General features: G+C 57.5%; 30 non-coding genes across 30 annotated transcripts; all 30 read right to left on the reverse strand.

The window, feature by feature from the left end:
* LOC144540802 (5S ribosomal RNA) lies at positions 1-119 on the reverse strand. Its single transcript, XR_013506020.1, has one exon. It is a non-coding gene; the product is annotated as a 5S ribosomal RNA (ribosomal RNA).
* A 392-nt stretch (positions 120-511) lies between these two features.
* On the reverse strand, positions 512-630 carry LOC144540803 (5S ribosomal RNA). The gene has a single exon (XR_013506021.1). It is a non-coding gene; the product is annotated as a 5S ribosomal RNA (ribosomal RNA).
* Positions 631-1,022: 392 nt separating this feature from the next.
* Positions 1,023-1,141, reverse strand: LOC144540804 (5S ribosomal RNA). Its single transcript, XR_013506022.1, has one exon. It is a non-coding gene; the product is annotated as a 5S ribosomal RNA (ribosomal RNA).
* Positions 1,142-1,533: 392 nt separating this feature from the next.
* LOC144540805 (5S ribosomal RNA) lies at positions 1,534-1,652 on the reverse strand. The gene has a single exon (XR_013506023.1). It is a non-coding gene; the product is annotated as a 5S ribosomal RNA (ribosomal RNA).
* A 392-nt stretch (positions 1,653-2,044) lies between these two features.
* On the reverse strand, positions 2,045-2,163 carry LOC144540806 (5S ribosomal RNA). The gene has a single exon (XR_013506024.1). It is a non-coding gene; the product is annotated as a 5S ribosomal RNA (ribosomal RNA).
* A 392-nt stretch (positions 2,164-2,555) lies between these two features.
* Positions 2,556-2,674, reverse strand: LOC144540807 (5S ribosomal RNA). Its single transcript, XR_013506025.1, has one exon. It is a non-coding gene; the product is annotated as a 5S ribosomal RNA (ribosomal RNA).
* A 392-nt stretch (positions 2,675-3,066) lies between these two features.
* On the reverse strand, positions 3,067-3,185 carry LOC144540860 (5S ribosomal RNA). The gene has a single exon (XR_013506078.1). It is a non-coding gene; the product is annotated as a 5S ribosomal RNA (ribosomal RNA).
* Positions 3,186-3,577: 392 nt separating this feature from the next.
* LOC144540808 (5S ribosomal RNA) lies at positions 3,578-3,696 on the reverse strand. The gene has a single exon (XR_013506026.1). It is a non-coding gene; the product is annotated as a 5S ribosomal RNA (ribosomal RNA).
* Positions 3,697-4,088: 392 nt separating this feature from the next.
* On the reverse strand, positions 4,089-4,207 carry LOC144541210 (5S ribosomal RNA). Its single transcript, XR_013506424.1, has one exon. It is a non-coding gene; the product is annotated as a 5S ribosomal RNA (ribosomal RNA).
* A 392-nt stretch (positions 4,208-4,599) lies between these two features.
* LOC144540809 (5S ribosomal RNA) lies at positions 4,600-4,718 on the reverse strand. The gene has a single exon (XR_013506027.1). It is a non-coding gene; the product is annotated as a 5S ribosomal RNA (ribosomal RNA).
* Positions 4,719-5,110: 392 nt separating this feature from the next.
* Positions 5,111-5,229, reverse strand: LOC144540810 (5S ribosomal RNA). The gene has a single exon (XR_013506028.1). It is a non-coding gene; the product is annotated as a 5S ribosomal RNA (ribosomal RNA).
* A 392-nt stretch (positions 5,230-5,621) lies between these two features.
* LOC144540812 (5S ribosomal RNA) lies at positions 5,622-5,740 on the reverse strand. Its single transcript, XR_013506030.1, has one exon. It is a non-coding gene; the product is annotated as a 5S ribosomal RNA (ribosomal RNA).
* Positions 5,741-6,132: 392 nt separating this feature from the next.
* LOC144540813 (5S ribosomal RNA) lies at positions 6,133-6,251 on the reverse strand. The gene has a single exon (XR_013506031.1). It is a non-coding gene; the product is annotated as a 5S ribosomal RNA (ribosomal RNA).
* Positions 6,252-6,643: 392 nt separating this feature from the next.
* On the reverse strand, positions 6,644-6,762 carry LOC144540814 (5S ribosomal RNA). Its single transcript, XR_013506032.1, has one exon. It is a non-coding gene; the product is annotated as a 5S ribosomal RNA (ribosomal RNA).
* A 392-nt stretch (positions 6,763-7,154) lies between these two features.
* On the reverse strand, positions 7,155-7,273 carry LOC144540948 (5S ribosomal RNA). Its single transcript, XR_013506165.1, has one exon. It is a non-coding gene; the product is annotated as a 5S ribosomal RNA (ribosomal RNA).
* A 392-nt stretch (positions 7,274-7,665) lies between these two features.
* On the reverse strand, positions 7,666-7,784 carry LOC144540815 (5S ribosomal RNA). The gene has a single exon (XR_013506033.1). It is a non-coding gene; the product is annotated as a 5S ribosomal RNA (ribosomal RNA).
* A 392-nt stretch (positions 7,785-8,176) lies between these two features.
* On the reverse strand, positions 8,177-8,295 carry LOC144540949 (5S ribosomal RNA). Its single transcript, XR_013506166.1, has one exon. It is a non-coding gene; the product is annotated as a 5S ribosomal RNA (ribosomal RNA).
* A 392-nt stretch (positions 8,296-8,687) lies between these two features.
* Positions 8,688-8,806, reverse strand: LOC144540816 (5S ribosomal RNA). The gene has a single exon (XR_013506034.1). It is a non-coding gene; the product is annotated as a 5S ribosomal RNA (ribosomal RNA).
* Positions 8,807-9,198: 392 nt separating this feature from the next.
* Positions 9,199-9,317, reverse strand: LOC144540817 (5S ribosomal RNA). Its single transcript, XR_013506035.1, has one exon. It is a non-coding gene; the product is annotated as a 5S ribosomal RNA (ribosomal RNA).
* A 392-nt stretch (positions 9,318-9,709) lies between these two features.
* Positions 9,710-9,828, reverse strand: LOC144540950 (5S ribosomal RNA). The gene has a single exon (XR_013506167.1). It is a non-coding gene; the product is annotated as a 5S ribosomal RNA (ribosomal RNA).
* A 392-nt stretch (positions 9,829-10,220) lies between these two features.
* On the reverse strand, positions 10,221-10,339 carry LOC144540818 (5S ribosomal RNA). The gene has a single exon (XR_013506036.1). It is a non-coding gene; the product is annotated as a 5S ribosomal RNA (ribosomal RNA).
* Positions 10,340-10,731: 392 nt separating this feature from the next.
* LOC144540819 (5S ribosomal RNA) lies at positions 10,732-10,850 on the reverse strand. The gene has a single exon (XR_013506037.1). It is a non-coding gene; the product is annotated as a 5S ribosomal RNA (ribosomal RNA).
* A 392-nt stretch (positions 10,851-11,242) lies between these two features.
* Positions 11,243-11,361, reverse strand: LOC144540820 (5S ribosomal RNA). Its single transcript, XR_013506038.1, has one exon. It is a non-coding gene; the product is annotated as a 5S ribosomal RNA (ribosomal RNA).
* A 392-nt stretch (positions 11,362-11,753) lies between these two features.
* On the reverse strand, positions 11,754-11,872 carry LOC144540821 (5S ribosomal RNA). The gene has a single exon (XR_013506039.1). It is a non-coding gene; the product is annotated as a 5S ribosomal RNA (ribosomal RNA).
* A 392-nt stretch (positions 11,873-12,264) lies between these two features.
* LOC144541067 (5S ribosomal RNA) lies at positions 12,265-12,383 on the reverse strand. Its single transcript, XR_013506282.1, has one exon. It is a non-coding gene; the product is annotated as a 5S ribosomal RNA (ribosomal RNA).
* Positions 12,384-12,775: 392 nt separating this feature from the next.
* On the reverse strand, positions 12,776-12,894 carry LOC144540861 (5S ribosomal RNA). The gene has a single exon (XR_013506079.1). It is a non-coding gene; the product is annotated as a 5S ribosomal RNA (ribosomal RNA).
* Positions 12,895-13,286: 392 nt separating this feature from the next.
* LOC144540823 (5S ribosomal RNA) lies at positions 13,287-13,405 on the reverse strand. The gene has a single exon (XR_013506041.1). It is a non-coding gene; the product is annotated as a 5S ribosomal RNA (ribosomal RNA).
* A 392-nt stretch (positions 13,406-13,797) lies between these two features.
* On the reverse strand, positions 13,798-13,916 carry LOC144540824 (5S ribosomal RNA). The gene has a single exon (XR_013506042.1). It is a non-coding gene; the product is annotated as a 5S ribosomal RNA (ribosomal RNA).
* Positions 13,917-14,308: 392 nt separating this feature from the next.
* On the reverse strand, positions 14,309-14,427 carry LOC144540825 (5S ribosomal RNA). Its single transcript, XR_013506043.1, has one exon. It is a non-coding gene; the product is annotated as a 5S ribosomal RNA (ribosomal RNA).
* Positions 14,428-14,819: 392 nt separating this feature from the next.
* LOC144540826 (5S ribosomal RNA) lies at positions 14,820-14,938 on the reverse strand. The gene has a single exon (XR_013506044.1). It is a non-coding gene; the product is annotated as a 5S ribosomal RNA (ribosomal RNA).
* Between the last annotated feature and the right edge of the window lie 62 nt (positions 14,939-15,000).

The following is a 15,000-nucleotide window of genomic DNA, read 5'->3' on the forward strand; positions in this document are numbered from 1 at the left end:
AGCTTACAGCACCTGGTATTCCCAGGCGGTCTCCCATCCAAGTACTAACCAGGCCCGACCCTGCTTAGCTTCCGAGATCGGACGAGATCGGGCGTGTTCAGAGTGGTATGGCCGTAAGCAATTGAGGCGGCGGCAGGGAGGCCTTTTATACACGGCTTAGCCTGTGCCTACTGCAGGGCCCTTTGAAAACCGGCCACCAAATGGGCCTATTTCTCTGCCCTCTATTATCATTGACGCCCTCAGCCGTTGTGCTCACCGGGAGCAAGGCCGCAGTCTTTTCTCTCCCCTACATTTGCGCTGTTCAGCGACGGCAGGGACACAAATGCATGCTGTGATAAGTTTGCAGCCTCCCCGAGGGAAAGCCAGCTGTTGCTGGCACACGGGACGTGATGTCGTCCTTGTACTTCCTCTGCAAAAGTGACTGCACTGCCACTGGCCAGCACTGTTGTTGGAGGCCCCCTGTCTCCCCCGGAGAGGGAGCAGCGCCCTCTGCTGCCTAGAAAGATGAAAAAGCTTACAGCACCTGGTATTCCCAGGCGGTCTCCCATCCAAGTACTAACCAGGCCCGACCCTGCTTAGCTTCCGAGATCGGACGAGATCGGGCGTGTTCAGAGTGGTATGGCCGTAAGCAATTGAGGCGGCGGCAGGGAGGCCTTTTATACACGGCTTAGCCTGTGCCTACTGCAGGGCCCTTTGAAAACCGGCCACCAAATGGGCCTATTTCTCTGCCCTCTATTATCATTGACGCCCTCAGCCGTTGTGCTCACCGGGAGCAAGGCCGCAGTCTTTTCTCTCCCCTACATTTGCGCTGTTCAGCGACGGCATGGACACAAATGCATGCTGTGATAAGTTTGCAGCCTCCCCGAGGGAAAGCCAGCTGTTGCTGGCACACGGGACGTGATGTCGTCCTTGTACTTCCTCTGCAAAAGTGACTGCACTGCCGCTGGCCAGCACTGTTGTTGGAGGCCCCCTGTCTCCCCCGGAGAGGGAGCAGCGCCCTCTGCTGCCTAGAAAGATGAAAAAGCTTACAGCACCTGGTATTCCCAGGCGGTCTCCCATCCAAGTACTAACCAGGCCCGACCCTGCTTAGCTTCCGAGATCGGACGAGATCGGGCGTGTTCAGAGTGGTATGGCCGTAAGCAATTGAGGCGGCGGCAGGGAGGCCTTTTATACACGGCTTAGCCTGTGCCTACTGCAGGGCCCTTTGAAAACCGGCCACCAAATGGGCCTATTTCTCTGCCCTCTATTATCATTGACGCCCTCAGCCGTTGTGCTCACCGGGAGCAAGGCCGCAGTCTTTTCTCTCCCCTACATTTGCGCTGTTCAGCGACGGCAGGGACACAAATGCATGCTGTGATAAGTTTGCAGCCTCCCCGAGGGAAAGCCAGCTGTTGCTGGCACACGGGACGTGATGTCGTCCTTGTACTTCCTCTGCAAAAGTGACTGCACTGCCGCTGGCCAGCACTGTTGTTGGAGGCCTCCTGTCTCCCCCGGAGAGGGAGCAGCGCCCTCTGCTGCCTAGAAAGATGAAAAAGCTTACAGCACCTGGTATTCCCAGGCGGTCTCCCATCCAAGTACTAACCAGGCCCGACCCTGCTTAGCTTCCGAGATCGGACGAGATCGGGCGTGTTCAGAGTGGTATGGCCGTAAGCAATTGAGGCGGCGGCAGGGAGGCCTTTTATACACGGCTTAGCCTGTGCCTACTGCAGGGCCCTTTGAAAACCGGCCACCAAATGGGCCTATTTCTCTGCCCTCTATTATCATTGACGCCCTCAGCCGTTGTGCTCACCGGGAGCAAGGCCGCAGTCTTTTCTCTCCCCTACATTTGCGCTGTTCAGCGACGGCAGGGACACAAATGCATGCTGTGATAAGTTTGCAGCCTCCCCGAGGGAAAGCCAGCTGTTGCTGGCACACGGGACGTGATGTCGTCCTTGTACTTCCTCTGCAAAAGTGACTGCACTGCCGCTGGCCAGCACTGTTGTTGGAGGCCCCCTGTCTCCCCCGGAGAGGGAGCAGCGCCCTCTGCTGCCTAGAAAGATGAAAAAGCTTACAGCACCTGGTATTCCCAGGCGGTCTCCCATCCAAGTACTAACCAGGCCCGACCCTGCTTAGCTTCCGAGATCGGACGAGATCGGGCGTGTTCAGAGTGGTATGGCCGTAAGCAATTGAGGCGGCGGCAGGGAGGCCTTTTATACACGGCTTAGCCTGTGCCTACTGCAGGGCCCTTTGAAAACCGGCCACCAAATGGGCCTATTTCTCTGCCCTCTATTATCATTGACGCCCTCAGCCGTTGTGCTCACCGGGAGCAAGGCCGCAGTCTTTTCTCTCCCCTACATTTGCGCTGTTCAGCGACGGCAGGGACACAAATGCATGCTGTGATAAGTTTGCAGCCTCCCCGAGGGAAAGCCAGCTGTTGCTGGCACACGGGACGTGATGTCGTCCTTGTACTTCCTCTGCAAAAGTGACTGCACTGCCGCTGGCCAGCACTGTTGTTGGAGGCCCCCTGTCTCCCCCGGAGAGGGAGCAGCGCCCTCTGCTGCCTAGAAAGATGAAAAAGCTTACAGCACCTGGTATTCCCAGGCGGTCTCCCATCCAAGTACTAACCAGGCCCGACCCTGCTTAGCTTCCGAGATCGGACGAGATCGGGCGTGTTCAGAGTGGTATGGCCGTAAGCAATTGAGGCGGCGGCAGGGAGGCCTTTTATACACGGCTTAGCCTGTGCCTACTGCAGGGCCCTTTGAAAACCGGCCACCAAATGGGCCTATTTCTCTGCCCTCTATTATCATTGACGCCCTCAGCCGTTGTGCTCACCGGGAGCAAGGCCGCAGTCTTTTCTCTCCCCTACATTTGCGCTGTTCAGCGACGGCAGGGACACAAATGCATGCTGTGATAAGTTTGCAGCCTCCCCGAGGGAAAGCCAGCTGTTGCTGGCACACGGGACGTGATGTCGTCCTTGTACTTCCTCTGCAAAAGTGACTGCACTGCCGCTGGCCAGCACTGTTGTTGGAGGCCCCCTGTCTCCCCCGGAGAGGGAGCAGCGCCCTCTGCTGCCTAGAAAGATGAAAAAGCTTACAGCACCTGGTATTCCCAGGCGGTCTCCCATCCAAGTACTAACCAGGCCCGACCCTGCTTAGCTTCCGAGATCGGACGAGATCGGGCGTGTTCAGAGTGGTATGGCCGTAAACAATGAAGGCGGCGGCAGGGAGGCCTTTTATACACGGCTTAGCCTGTGCCTACTGCAGGGCCCTTTGAAAACCGGCCACCAAATGGGCCTATTTCTCTGCCCTCTATTATCATTGACGCCCTCAGCCGTTGTGCTCACCGGGAGCAAGGCCGCAGTCTTTTCTCTCCCCTACATTTGCGCTGTTCAGCGATGGCAGGGACACAAATGCATGCTGTGATAAGTTTGCAGCCTCCCCGAGGGAAAGCCAGCTGTTGCTGGCACACGGGACGTGATGTCGTCCTTGTACTTCCTCTGCAAAAGTGACTGCACTGCCGCTGGCCAGCACTGTTGTTCGAGGCCCCCTGTCTCCCCCGGAGAGGGAGCAGCGCCCTCTGCTGCCTAGAAAGATGAAAAAGCTTACAGCACCTGGTATTCCCAGGCGGTCTCCCATCCAAGTACTAACCAGGCCCGACCCTGCTTAGCTTCCGAGATCGGACGAGATCGGGCGTGTTCAGAGTGGTATGGCCGTAAGCAATTGAGGCGGCGGCAGGGAGGCCTTTTATACACGGCTTAGCCTGTGCCTACTGCAGGGCCCTTTGAAAACCGGCCACCAAATGGGCCTATTTCTCTGCCCTCTATTATCATTGACGCCCTCAGCCGTTGTGCTCACCGGGAGCAAAGCCGCAGTCTTTTCTCTCCCCTACATTTGCGCTGTTCAGCGACGGCAGGGACACAAATGCATGCTGTGATAAGTTTGCAGCCTCCCCGAGGGAAAGCCAGCTGTTGCTGGCACACGGGACGTGATGTCGTCCTTGTACTTCCTCTGCAAAAGTGACTGCACTGCCGCTGGCCAGCACTGTTGTTGGAGGCCCCCTGTCTCCCCCGGAGAGGGAGCAGCGCCCTCTGCTGCCTAGAAAGATGAAAAAGCTTACAGCACCTGGTATTCCCAGGCTGTCTCCCATCCAAGTACTAACCAGGCCCGACCCTGCTTAGCTTCCGAGATCGGACGAGATCGGGCGTGTTCAGAGTGGTATGGCCGTAAGCAATTGAGGCGGCGGCAGGGAGGCCTTTTATACACGGCTTAGCCTGTGCCTACTGCAGGGCCCTTTGAAAACCGGCCACCAAATGGGCCTATTTCTCTGCCCTCTATTATCATTGACGCCCTCAGCCGTTGTGCTCACCGGGAGCAAGGCCGCAGTCTTTTCTCTCCCCTACATTTGCGCTGTTCAGCGACGGCAGGGACACAAATGCATGCTGTGATAAGTTTGCAGCCTCCCCGAGGGAAAGCCAGCTGTTGCTGGCACACGGGACGTGATGTCGTCCTTGTACTTCCTCTGCAAAAGTGACTGCACTGCCGCTGGCCAGCACTGTTGTTGGAGGCCCCCTGTCTCCCCCGGAGAGGGAGCAGCGCCCTCTGCTGCCTAGAAAGATGAAAAAGCTTACAGCACCTGGTATTCCCAGGCGGTCTCCCATCCAAGTACTAACCAGGCCCGACCCTGCTTAGCTTCCGAGATCGGACGAGATCGGGCGTGTTCAGAGTGGTATGGCCGTAAGCAATTGAGGCGGCGGCAGGGAGGCCTTTTATACACGGCTTAGCCTGTGCCTACTGCAGGGCCCTTTGAAAACCGGCCACCAAATGGGCCTATTTCTCTGCCCTCTATTATCATTGACGCCCTCAGCCGTTGTGCTCACCGGGAGCAAGGCCGCAGTCTTTTCTCTCCCCTACATTTGCGCTGTTCAGCGACGGCAGGGACACAAATGCATGCTGTGATAAGTTTGCAGCCTCCCCGAGGGAAAGCCAGCTGTTGCTGGCACACGGGACGTGATGTCGTCCTTGTACTTCCTCTGCAAAAGTGACTGCACTGCCGCTGGCCAGCACTGTTGTTGGAGGCCCCCTGTCTCCCCCGGAGAGGGAGCAGCGCCCTCTGCTGCCTAGAAAGATGAAAAAGCTTACAGCACCTGGTATTCCCAGGCGGTCTCCCATCCAAGTACTAACCAGGCCCGACCCTGCTTAGCTTCCGAGATCGGACGAGATCGGGCGTGTTCAGAGTGGTATGGCCGTAAGCAATTGAGGCGGCGGCAGGGAGGCCTTTTATACACGGCTTAGCCTGTGCCTACTGCAGGGCCCTTTGAAAACCGGCCACCAAATGGGCCTATTTCTCTGCCCTCTATTATCATTGACGCCCTCAGCCGTTGTGCTCACCGGGAGCAAGGCCGCAGTCTTTTCTCTCCCCTACATTTGCGCTGTTCAGCGACGGCAGGGACACAAATGCATGCTGTGATAAGTTTGCAGCCTCCCCGAGGGAAAGCCAGCTGTTGCTGGCACACGGGACGTGATGTCGTCCTTGTACTTCCTCTGCAAAAGTGACTGCACTGCCGCTGGCCAGCACTGTTGTTGGAGGCCCCCTGTCTCCCCCGGAGAGGGAGCAGCGCCCTCTGCTGCCTAGAAAGATGAAAAAGCTTACAGCACCTGGTATTCCCAGGCGGTCTCCCATCCAAGTACTAACCAGGCCCGACCCTGCTTAGCTTCCGAGATCGGACGAGATCGGGCGTGTTCAGAGTGGTATGGCCGTAAGCAATTGAGGCGGCGGCAGGGAGGCCTTTTATACACGGCTTAGCCTGTGCCTACTGCAGGGCCCTTTGAAAACCGGCCACCAAATGGGCCTATTTCTCTGCCCTCTATTATCATTGACGCCCTCAGCCGTTGTGCTCACCGGGAGCAAGGCCGCAGTCTTTTCTCTCCCCTACATTTGCGCTGTTCAGCGACGGCAGGGACACAAATGCATGCTGTGATAAGTTTGCAGCCTCCCCGAGGGAAAGCCAGCTGTTGCTGGCACACGGGACGTGATGTCGTCCTTGTACTTCCTCTGCAAAAGTGACTGCACTGCCGCTGGCCAGCACTGTTGTTGGAGGCCCCCTGTCTCCCCCGGAGAGGGAGCAGCGCCCTCTGCTGCCTAGAAAGATGAAAAAGCTTACAGCACCTGGTATTCCCAGGCGGTCTCCCATCCAAGTACTAACCAGGCCCGACCCTGCTTAGCTTCCGAGATCGGACGAGATCGGGCGTGTTCAGAGTGGTATGGCCGTAAGCAATTGAGGCGGCGGCAGGGAGGCCTTTTATACACGGCTTAGCCTGTGCCTACTGCAGGGCCCTTTGAAAACCGGCCACCAAATGGGCCTATTTCTCTGCCCTCTATTATCATTGACGCCCTCAGCCGTTGTGCTCACCGGGAGCAAGGCCGCAGTCTTTTCTCTCCCCTACATTTGCGCTGTTCAGCGACGGCAGGGACACAAATGCATGCTGTGATAAGTTTGCAGCCTCCCCGAGGGAAAGCCAGCTGTTGCTGGCACACGGGACGTGATGTCGTCCTTGTACTTCCTCTGCAAAAGTGACTGCACTGCCGCTGGCCAGCACTGTTGTTGGAGGCCCCCTGTCTCCCCCGGAGAGGGAGCAGCGCCCTCTGCTGCCTAGAAAGATGAAAAAGCTTACAGCACCTGGTATTCCCAGGCGGTCTCCCATCCAAGTACTAACCAGGCCCGACCCTGCTTAGCTTCCGAGATCGGACGAGATCGGGCGTGTTCAGAGTGGTATGGCCGTAAGCAATTGAGGCGGCGGCAGGGAGGCCTTTTATACACGGCTTAGCCTGTGCCTACTGCAGGGCCCTTTGAAAACCGGCCACCAAATGGGCCTATTTCTCTGCCCTCTATTATCATTGACGCCCTCAGCCGTTGTGCTCACCGGGAGCAAGGCCGCAGTCTTTTCTCTCCCCTACATTTGCGCTGTTCAGCGACGGCAGGGACACAAATGCATGCTGTGATAAGTTTGCAGCCTCCCCGAGGGAAAGCCAGCTGTTGCTGGCACACGGGACGTGATGTCGTCCTTGTACTTCCTCTGCAAAAGTGACTGCACTGCCGCTGGCCAGCACTGTTGTTGGAGGCCCCCTGTCTCCCCCGGAGAGGGAGCAGCGCCCTCTGCTGCCTAGAAAGATGAAAAAGCTTACAGCACCTGGTATTCCCAGGCGGTCTCCCATCCAAGTACTAACCAGGCCCGACCCTGCTTAGCTTCCGAGATCGGACGAGATCGGGCGTGTTCAGAGTGGAATGGCCGTAAGCAATTGAGGCGGCGGCAGGGAGGCCTTTTATACACGGCTTAGCCTGTGCCTACTGCAGGGCCCTTTGAAAACCGGCCACCAAATGGGCCTATTTCTCTGCCCTCTATTATCATTGACGCCCTCAGCCGTTGTGCTCACCGGGAGCAAGGCCGCAGTCTTTTCTCTCCCCTACATTTGCGCTGTTCAGCGACGGCAGGGACACAAATGCATGCTGTGATAAGTTTGCAGCCTCCCCGAGGGAAAGCCAGCTGTTGCTGGCACACGGGACGTGATGTCGTCCTTGTACTTCCTCTGCAAAAGTGACTGCACTGCCGCTGGCCAGCACTGTTGTTGGAGGCCCCCTGTCTCCCCCGGAGAGGGAGCAGCGCCCTCTGCTGCCTAGAAAGATGAAAAAGCTTACAGCACCTGGTATTCCCAGGCGGTCTCCCATCCAAGTACTAACCAGGCCCGACCCTGCTTAGCTTCCGAGATCGGACGAGATCGGGCGTGTTCAGAGTGGTATGGCCGTAAGCAATTGAGGCGGCGGCAGGGAGGCCTTTTATACACGGCTTAGCCTGTGCCTACTGCAGGGCCCTTTGAAAACCGGCCACCAAATGGGCCTATTTCTCTGCCCTCTATTATCATTGACGCCCTCAGCCGTTGTGCTCACCGGGAGCAAGGCCGCAGTCTTTTCTCTCCCCTACATTTGCGCTGTTCAGCGACGGCAGGGACACAAATGCATGCTGTGATAAGTTTGCAGCCTCCCCGAGGGAAAGCCAGCTGTTGCTGGCACACGGGACGTGATGTCGTCCTTGTACTTCCTCTGCAAAAGTGACTGCACTGCCGCTGGCCAGCACTGTTGTTGGAGGCCCCCTGTCTCCCCCGGAGAGGGAGCAGCGCCCTCTGCTGCCTAGAAAGATGAAAAAGCTTACAGCACCTGGTATTCCCAGGCGGTCTCCCATCCAAGTACTAACCAGGCCCGACCCTGCTTAGCTTCCGAGATCGGACGAGATCGGGCGTGTTCAGAGTGGAATGGCCGTAAGCAATTGAGGCGGCGGCAGGGAGGCCTTTTATACACGGCTTAGCCTGTGCCTACTGCAGGGCCCTTTGAAAACCGGCCACCAAATGGGCCTATTTCTCTGCCCTCTATTATCATTGACGCCCTCAGCCGTTGTGCTCACCGGGAGCAAGGCCGCAGTCTTTTCTCTCCCCTACATTTGCGCTGTTCAGCGACGGCAGGGACACAAATGCATGCTGTGATAAGTTTGCAGCCTCCCCGAGGGAAAGCCAGCTGTTGCTGGCACACGGGACGTGATGTCGTCCTTGTACTTCCTCTGCAAAAGTGACTGCACTGCCGCTGGCCAGCACTGTTGTTGGAGGCCCCCTGTCTCCCCCGGAGAGGGAGCAGCGCCCTCTGCTGCCTAGAAAGATGAAAAAGCTTACAGCACCTGGTATTCCCAGGCGGTCTCCCATCCAAGTACTAACCAGGCCCGACCCTGCTTAGCTTCCGAGATCGGACGAGATCGGGCGTGTTCAGAGTGGTATGGCCGTAAGCAATTGAGGCGGCGGCAGGGAGGCCTTTTATACACGGCTTAGCCTGTGCCTACTGCAGGGCCCTTTGAAAACCGGCCACCAAATGGGCCTATTTCTCTGCCCTCTATTATCATTGACGCCCTCAGCCGTTGTGCTCACCGGGAGCAAGGCCGCAGTCTTTTCTCTCCCCTACATTTGCGCTGTTCAGCGACGGCAGGGACACAAATGCATGCTGTGATAAGTTTGCAGCCTCCCCGAGGGAAAGCCAGCTGTTGCTGGCACACGGGACGTGATGTCGTCCTTGTACTTCCTCTGCAAAAGTGACTGCACTGCCGCTGGCCAGCACTGTTGTTGGAGGCCCCCTGTCTCCCCCGGAGAGGGAGCAGCGCCCTCTGCTGCCTAGAAAGATGAAAAAGCTTACAGCACCTGGTATTCCCAGGCGGTCTCCCATCCAAGTACTAACCAGGCCCGACCCTGCTTAGCTTCCGAGATCGGACGAGATCGGGCGTGTTCAGAGTGGTATGGCCGTAAGCAATTGAGGCGGCGGCAGGGAGGCCTTTTATACACGGCTTAGCCTGTGCCTACTGCAGGGCCCTTTGAAAACCGGCCACCAAATGGGCCTATTTCTCTGCCCTCTATTATCATTGACGCCCTCAGCCGTTGTGCTCACCGGGAGCAAGGCCGCAGTCTTTTCTCTCCCCTACATTTGCGCTGTTCAGCGACGGCAGGGACACAAATGCATGCTGTGATAAGTTTGCAGCCTCCCCGAGGGAAAGCCAGCTGTTGCTGGCACACGGGACGTGATGTCGTCCTTGTACTTCCTCTGCAAAAGTGACTGCACTGCCGCTGGCCAGCACTGTTGTTGGAGGCCCCCTGTCTCCCCCGGAGAGGGAGCAGCGCCCTCTGCTGCCTAGAAAGATGAAAAAGCTTACAGCACCTGGTATTCCCAGGCGGTCTCCCATCCAAGTACTAACCAGGCCCGACCCTGCTTAGCTTCCGAGATCGGACGAGATCGGGCGTGTTCAGAGTGGAATGGCCGTAAGCAATTGAGGCGGCGGCAGGGAGGCCTTTTATACACGGCTTAGCCTGTGCCTACTGCAGGGCCCTTTGAAAACCGGCCACCAAATGGGCCTATTTCTCTGCCCTCTATTATCATTGACGCCCTCAGCCGTTGTGCTCACCGGGAGCAAGGCCGCAGTCTTTTCTCTCCCCTACATTTGCGCTGTTCAGCGACGGCAGGGACACAAATGCATGCTGTGATAAGTTTGCAGCCTCCCCGAGGGAAAGCCAGCTGTTGCTGGCACACGGGACGTGATGTCGTCCTTGTACTTCCTCTGCAAAAGTGACTGCACTGCCGCTGGCCAGCACTGTTGTTGGAGGCCCCCTGTCTCCCCCGGAGAGGGAGCAGCGCCCTCTGCTGCCTAGAAAGATGAAAAAGCTTACAGCACCTGGTATTCCCAGGCGGTCTCCCATCCAAGTACTAACCAGGCCCGACCCTGCTTAGCTTCCGAGATCGGACGAGATCGGGCGTGTTCAGAGTGGTATGGCCGTAAGCAATTGAGGCGGCGGCAGGGAGGCCTTTTATACACGGCTTAGCCTGTGCCTACTGCAGGGCCCTTTGAAAACCGGCCACCAAATGGGCCTATTTCTCTGCCCTCTATTATCATTGACGCCCTCAGCCGTTGTGCTCACCGGGAGCAAGGCCGCAGTCTTTTCTCTCCCCTACATTTGCGCTGTTCAGCGACGGCAGGGACACAAATGCATGCTGTGATAAGTTTGCAGCCTCCCCGAGGGAAAGCCAGCTGTTGCTGGCACACGGGACGTGATGTCGTCCTTGTACTTCCTCTGCAAAAGTGACTGCACTGCCGCTGGCCAGCACTGTTGTTGGAGGCCCCCTGTCTCCCCCGGAGAGGGAGCAGCGCCCTCTGCTGCCTAGAAAGATGAAAAAGCTTACAGCACCTGGTATTCCCAGGCGGTCTCCCATCCAAGTACTAACCAGGCCCGACCCTGCTTAGCTTCCGAGATCGGACGAGATCGGGCGTGTTCAGAGTGGTATGGCCGTAAGCAATTGAGGCGGCGGCAGGGAGGCCTTTTATACACGGCTTAGCCTGTGCCTACTGCAGGGCCCTTTGAAAACCGGCCACCAAATGGGCCTATTTCTCTGCCCTCTATTATCATTGACGCCCTCAGCCGTTGTGCTCACCGGGAGCAAGGCCGCAGTCTTTTCTCTCCCCTACATTTGCGCTGTTCAGCGACGGCAGGGACACAAATGCATGCTGTGATAAGTTTGCAGCCTCCCCGAGGGAAAGCCAGCTGTTGCTGGCACACGGGACGTGATGTCGTCCTTGTAATTCCTCTGCAAAAGTGACTGCACTGCCGCTGGCCAGCACTGTTGTTCGAGGCCCCCTGTCTCCCCCGGAGAGGGAGCAGCGCCCTCTGCTGCCTAGAAAGATGAAAAAGCTTACAGCACCTGGTATTCCCAGGCGGTCTCCCATCCAAGTACTAACCAGGCCCGACCCTGCTTAGCTTCCGAGATCGGACGAGATCGGGCGTGTTCAGAGTGGTATGGCCGTAAGCAATTGAGGCGGCGGCAGGGAGGCCTTTTATACACGGCTTAGCCTGTGCCTACTGCAGGGCCCTTTGAAAACCGGCCACCAAATGGACCTATTTCTCTGCCCTCTATTATCATTGACGCCCTCAGCCGTTGTGCTCACCGGGAGCAAGGCCGCAGTCTTTTCTCTCCCCTACATTTGCGCTGTTCAGCGATGGCAGGGACACAAATGCATGCTGTGATAAGTTTGCAGCCTCCCCGAGGGAAAGCCAGCTGTTGCTGGCACACGGGACGTGATGTCGTCCTTGTACTTCCTCTGCAAAAGTGACTGCACTGCCGCTGGCCAGCACTGTTGTTGGAGGCCCCCTGTCTCCCCCGGAGAGGGAGCAGCGCCCTCTGCTGCCTAGAAAGATGAAAAAGCTTACAGCACCTGGTATTCCCAGGCGGTCTCCCATCCAAGTACTAACCAGGCCCGACCCTGCTTAGCTTCCGAGATCGGACGAGATCGGGCGTGTTCAGAGTGGTATGGCCGTAAGCAATTGAGGCGGCGGCAGGGAGGCCTTTTATACACGGCTTAGCCTGTGCCTACTGCAGGGCCCTTTGAAAACCGGCCACCAAATGGGCCTATTTCTCTGCCCTCTATTATCATTGACGCCCTCAGCCGTTGTGCTCACCGGGAGCAAGGCCGCAGTCTTTTCTCTCCCCTACATTTGCGCTGTTCAGCGACGGCAGGGACACAAATGCATGCTGTGATAAGTTTGCAGCCTCCCCGAGGGAAAGCCAGCTGTTGCTGGCACACGGGACGTGATGTCGTCCTTGTAATTCCTCTGCAAAAGTGACTGCACTGCCGCTGGCCAGCACTGTTGTTCGAGGCCCCCTGTCTCCCCCGGAGAGGGAGCAGCGCCCTCTGCTGCCTAGAAAGATGAAAAACCTTACAGCACCTGGTATTCCCAGGCGGTCTCCCATCCAAGTACTAACCAGGCCCGACCCTGCTTAGCTTCCGAGATCGGACGAGATCGGGCGTGTTCAGAGTGGTATGGCCGTAAGCAATTGAGGCGGCGGCAGGGAGGCCTTTTATACACGGCTTAGCCTGTGCCTACTGCAGGGCCCTTTGAAAACCGGCCACCAAATGGGCCTATTTCTCTGCCCTCTATTATCATTGACGCCCTCAGCCGTTGTGCTCACCGGGAGCAAGGCCGCAGTCTTTTCTCTCCCCTACATTTGCGCTGTTCAGCGACGGCAGGGACACAAATGCATGCTGTGATAAGTTTGCAGCCTCCCCGAGGGAAAGCCAGCTGTTGCTGGCACACGGGACGTGATGTCGTCCTTGTACTTCCTCTGCAAAAGTGACTGCACTGCCGCTGGCCAGCACTGTTGTTGGAGGCCCCCTGTCTCCCCCGGAGAGGGAGCAGCGCCCTCTGCTGCCTAGAAAGATGAAAAAGCTTACAGCACCTGGTATTCCCAGGCGGTCTCCCATCCAAGTACTAACCAGGCCCGACCCTGCTTAGCTTCCGAGATCGGACGAGATCGGGCGTGTTCAGAGTGGTATGGCCGTAAACGATGTAGGCGGCGGCAGGGAGGCCTTTTATACACGGCTTAGCCTGTGCCTACTGCAGGGCCCTTTGAAAACCGGCCACCAAATGGGCCTATTTCTCTGCCCTCTATTATCATTGACGCCCTCAGCCGTTGTGCTCACCGGGAGCAAGGCCGCAGTCTTTTCTCTCCCCTACATTTGCGCTGTTCAGCGATGGCAGGGACACAAATGCATGCTGTGATAAGTTTGCAGCCTCCCCGAGGGAAAGCCAGCTGTTGCTGGCACACGGGACGTGATGTCGTCCTTGTACTTCCTCTGCAAAAGTGACTGCACTGCCGCTGGCCAGCACTGTTGTTGGAGGCCCCCTGTCTCCCCCGGAGAGGGAGCAGCGCCCTCTGCTGCCTAGAAAGATGAAAAAGCTTACAGCACCTGGTATTCCCAGGCGGTCTCCCATCCAAGTACTAACCAGGCCCGACCCTGCTTAGCTTCCGAGATCGGACGAGATCGGGCGTGTTCAGAGTGGTATGGCCGTAAGCAATTGAGGCGGCGGCAGGGAGGCCTTTTATACACGGCTTAGCCTGTGCCTACTGCAGGGCCCTTTGAAAACCGGCCACCAAATGGGCCTATTTCTCTGCCCTCTATTATCATTGACGCCCTCAGCCGTTGTGCTCACCGGGAGCAAGGCCGCAGTCTTTTCTCTCCCCTACATTTGCGCTGTTCAGCGACGGCAGGGACACAAATGCATGCTGTGATAAGTTTGCAGCCTCCCCGAGGGAAAGCCAGCTGTTGCTGGCACACGGGACGTGATGTCGTCCTTGTACTTCCTCTGCAAAAGTGACTGCACTGCCGCTGGCCAGCACTGTTGTTGGAGGCCCCCTGTCTCCCCCGGAGAGGGAGCAGCGCCCTCTGCTGCCTAGAAAGATGAAAAAGCTTACAGCACCTGGTATTCCCAGGCGGTCTCCCATCCAAGTACTAACCAGGCCCGACCCTGCTTAGCTTCCGAGATCGGACGAGATCGGGCGTGTTCAGAGTGGTATGGCCGTAAGCAATTGACGCAGCGGCAGGGAGGCCTTTTATACACGGCTTAGCCTGTGCCTACTGCAGGGCCCTTTGAAAACCGGCCACCAAATGGGCCTATTTCTCTGCCCTCTATTATCATTGACGCCCTCAGCCGTTGTGCTCACCGGGAGCAAGGCCGCAGTCTTTTCTCTCCCCTACATTTGCGCTGTTCAGCGACGGCAGGGACACAAATGCATGCTGTGATAAGTTTGCAGCCTCCCCGAGGGAAAGCCAGCTGTTGCTGGCACACGGGACGTGATGTCGTCCTTGTACTTCCTCTGCAAAAGTGACTGCACTGCCGCTGGCCAGCACTGTTGTTCGAGGCCCCCTGTCTCCCCCGGAGAGGGAGCAGCGCCCTCTGCTGCCTAGAAAGATGAAAAAGCTTACAGCACCTGGTATTCCCAGGCGGTCTCCCATCCAAGTACTAACCAGGCCCGACCCTGCTTAGCTTCCGAGATCGGACGAGATCGGGCGTGTTCAGAGTGGTATGGCCGTAAGCAATTGAGGCAGCGGCAGGGAGGCCTTTTATACACGGCTTAGCCTGTGCCTACTGCAGGGCCCTTTGAAAACCGGCCACCAAATGGGCCTATTTCTCTGCCCTCTATTATCATTGACGCCCTCAGCCGTTGTGCTCACCGGGAGCAAGGCCGCAGTCTTTTCTCTCCCCTACATTTGCGCTGTTCAGCGACGGCAGGGACACAAATGCATGCTGTGATAAGTTTGCAGCCTCCCCGAGGGAAAGCCAGCTGTTGCTGGCACACGGGACGTGATGTCGTCCTTGTACTTCCTCTGCAAAAGTGACTGCACTGCCGCTGGCCAGCACTGTTGTTGGAGGCCCCCTGTCTCCCCCGGAGAGGGAGCAGCGCCCTCTGCTGCCTAGAAAGATGAAAAAGCTTACAGCACCTGGTATTCCCAGGCGGTCTCCCATCCAAGTACTAACCAGGCCCGACCCTGCTTAGCTTCCGAGATCGGACGAGATCGGGCGTGTTCAGAGTGGTATGGCCGTAAGCAATTGAGGCAGCGGCAGGGAGGCCTTTTATACACGGCTTAGCCTGTGCCTACTGCAGGGCCC

The sequence above is a fragment of the Centroberyx gerrardi genome, chromosome 10 (assembly GCF_048128805.1).
Source record: "Centroberyx gerrardi isolate f3 chromosome 10, fCenGer3.hap1.cur.20231027, whole genome shotgun sequence".
In the NCBI taxonomy this organism is placed as follows: domain Eukaryota; kingdom Metazoa; phylum Chordata; class Actinopteri; order Beryciformes; family Berycidae; genus Centroberyx; species Centroberyx gerrardi.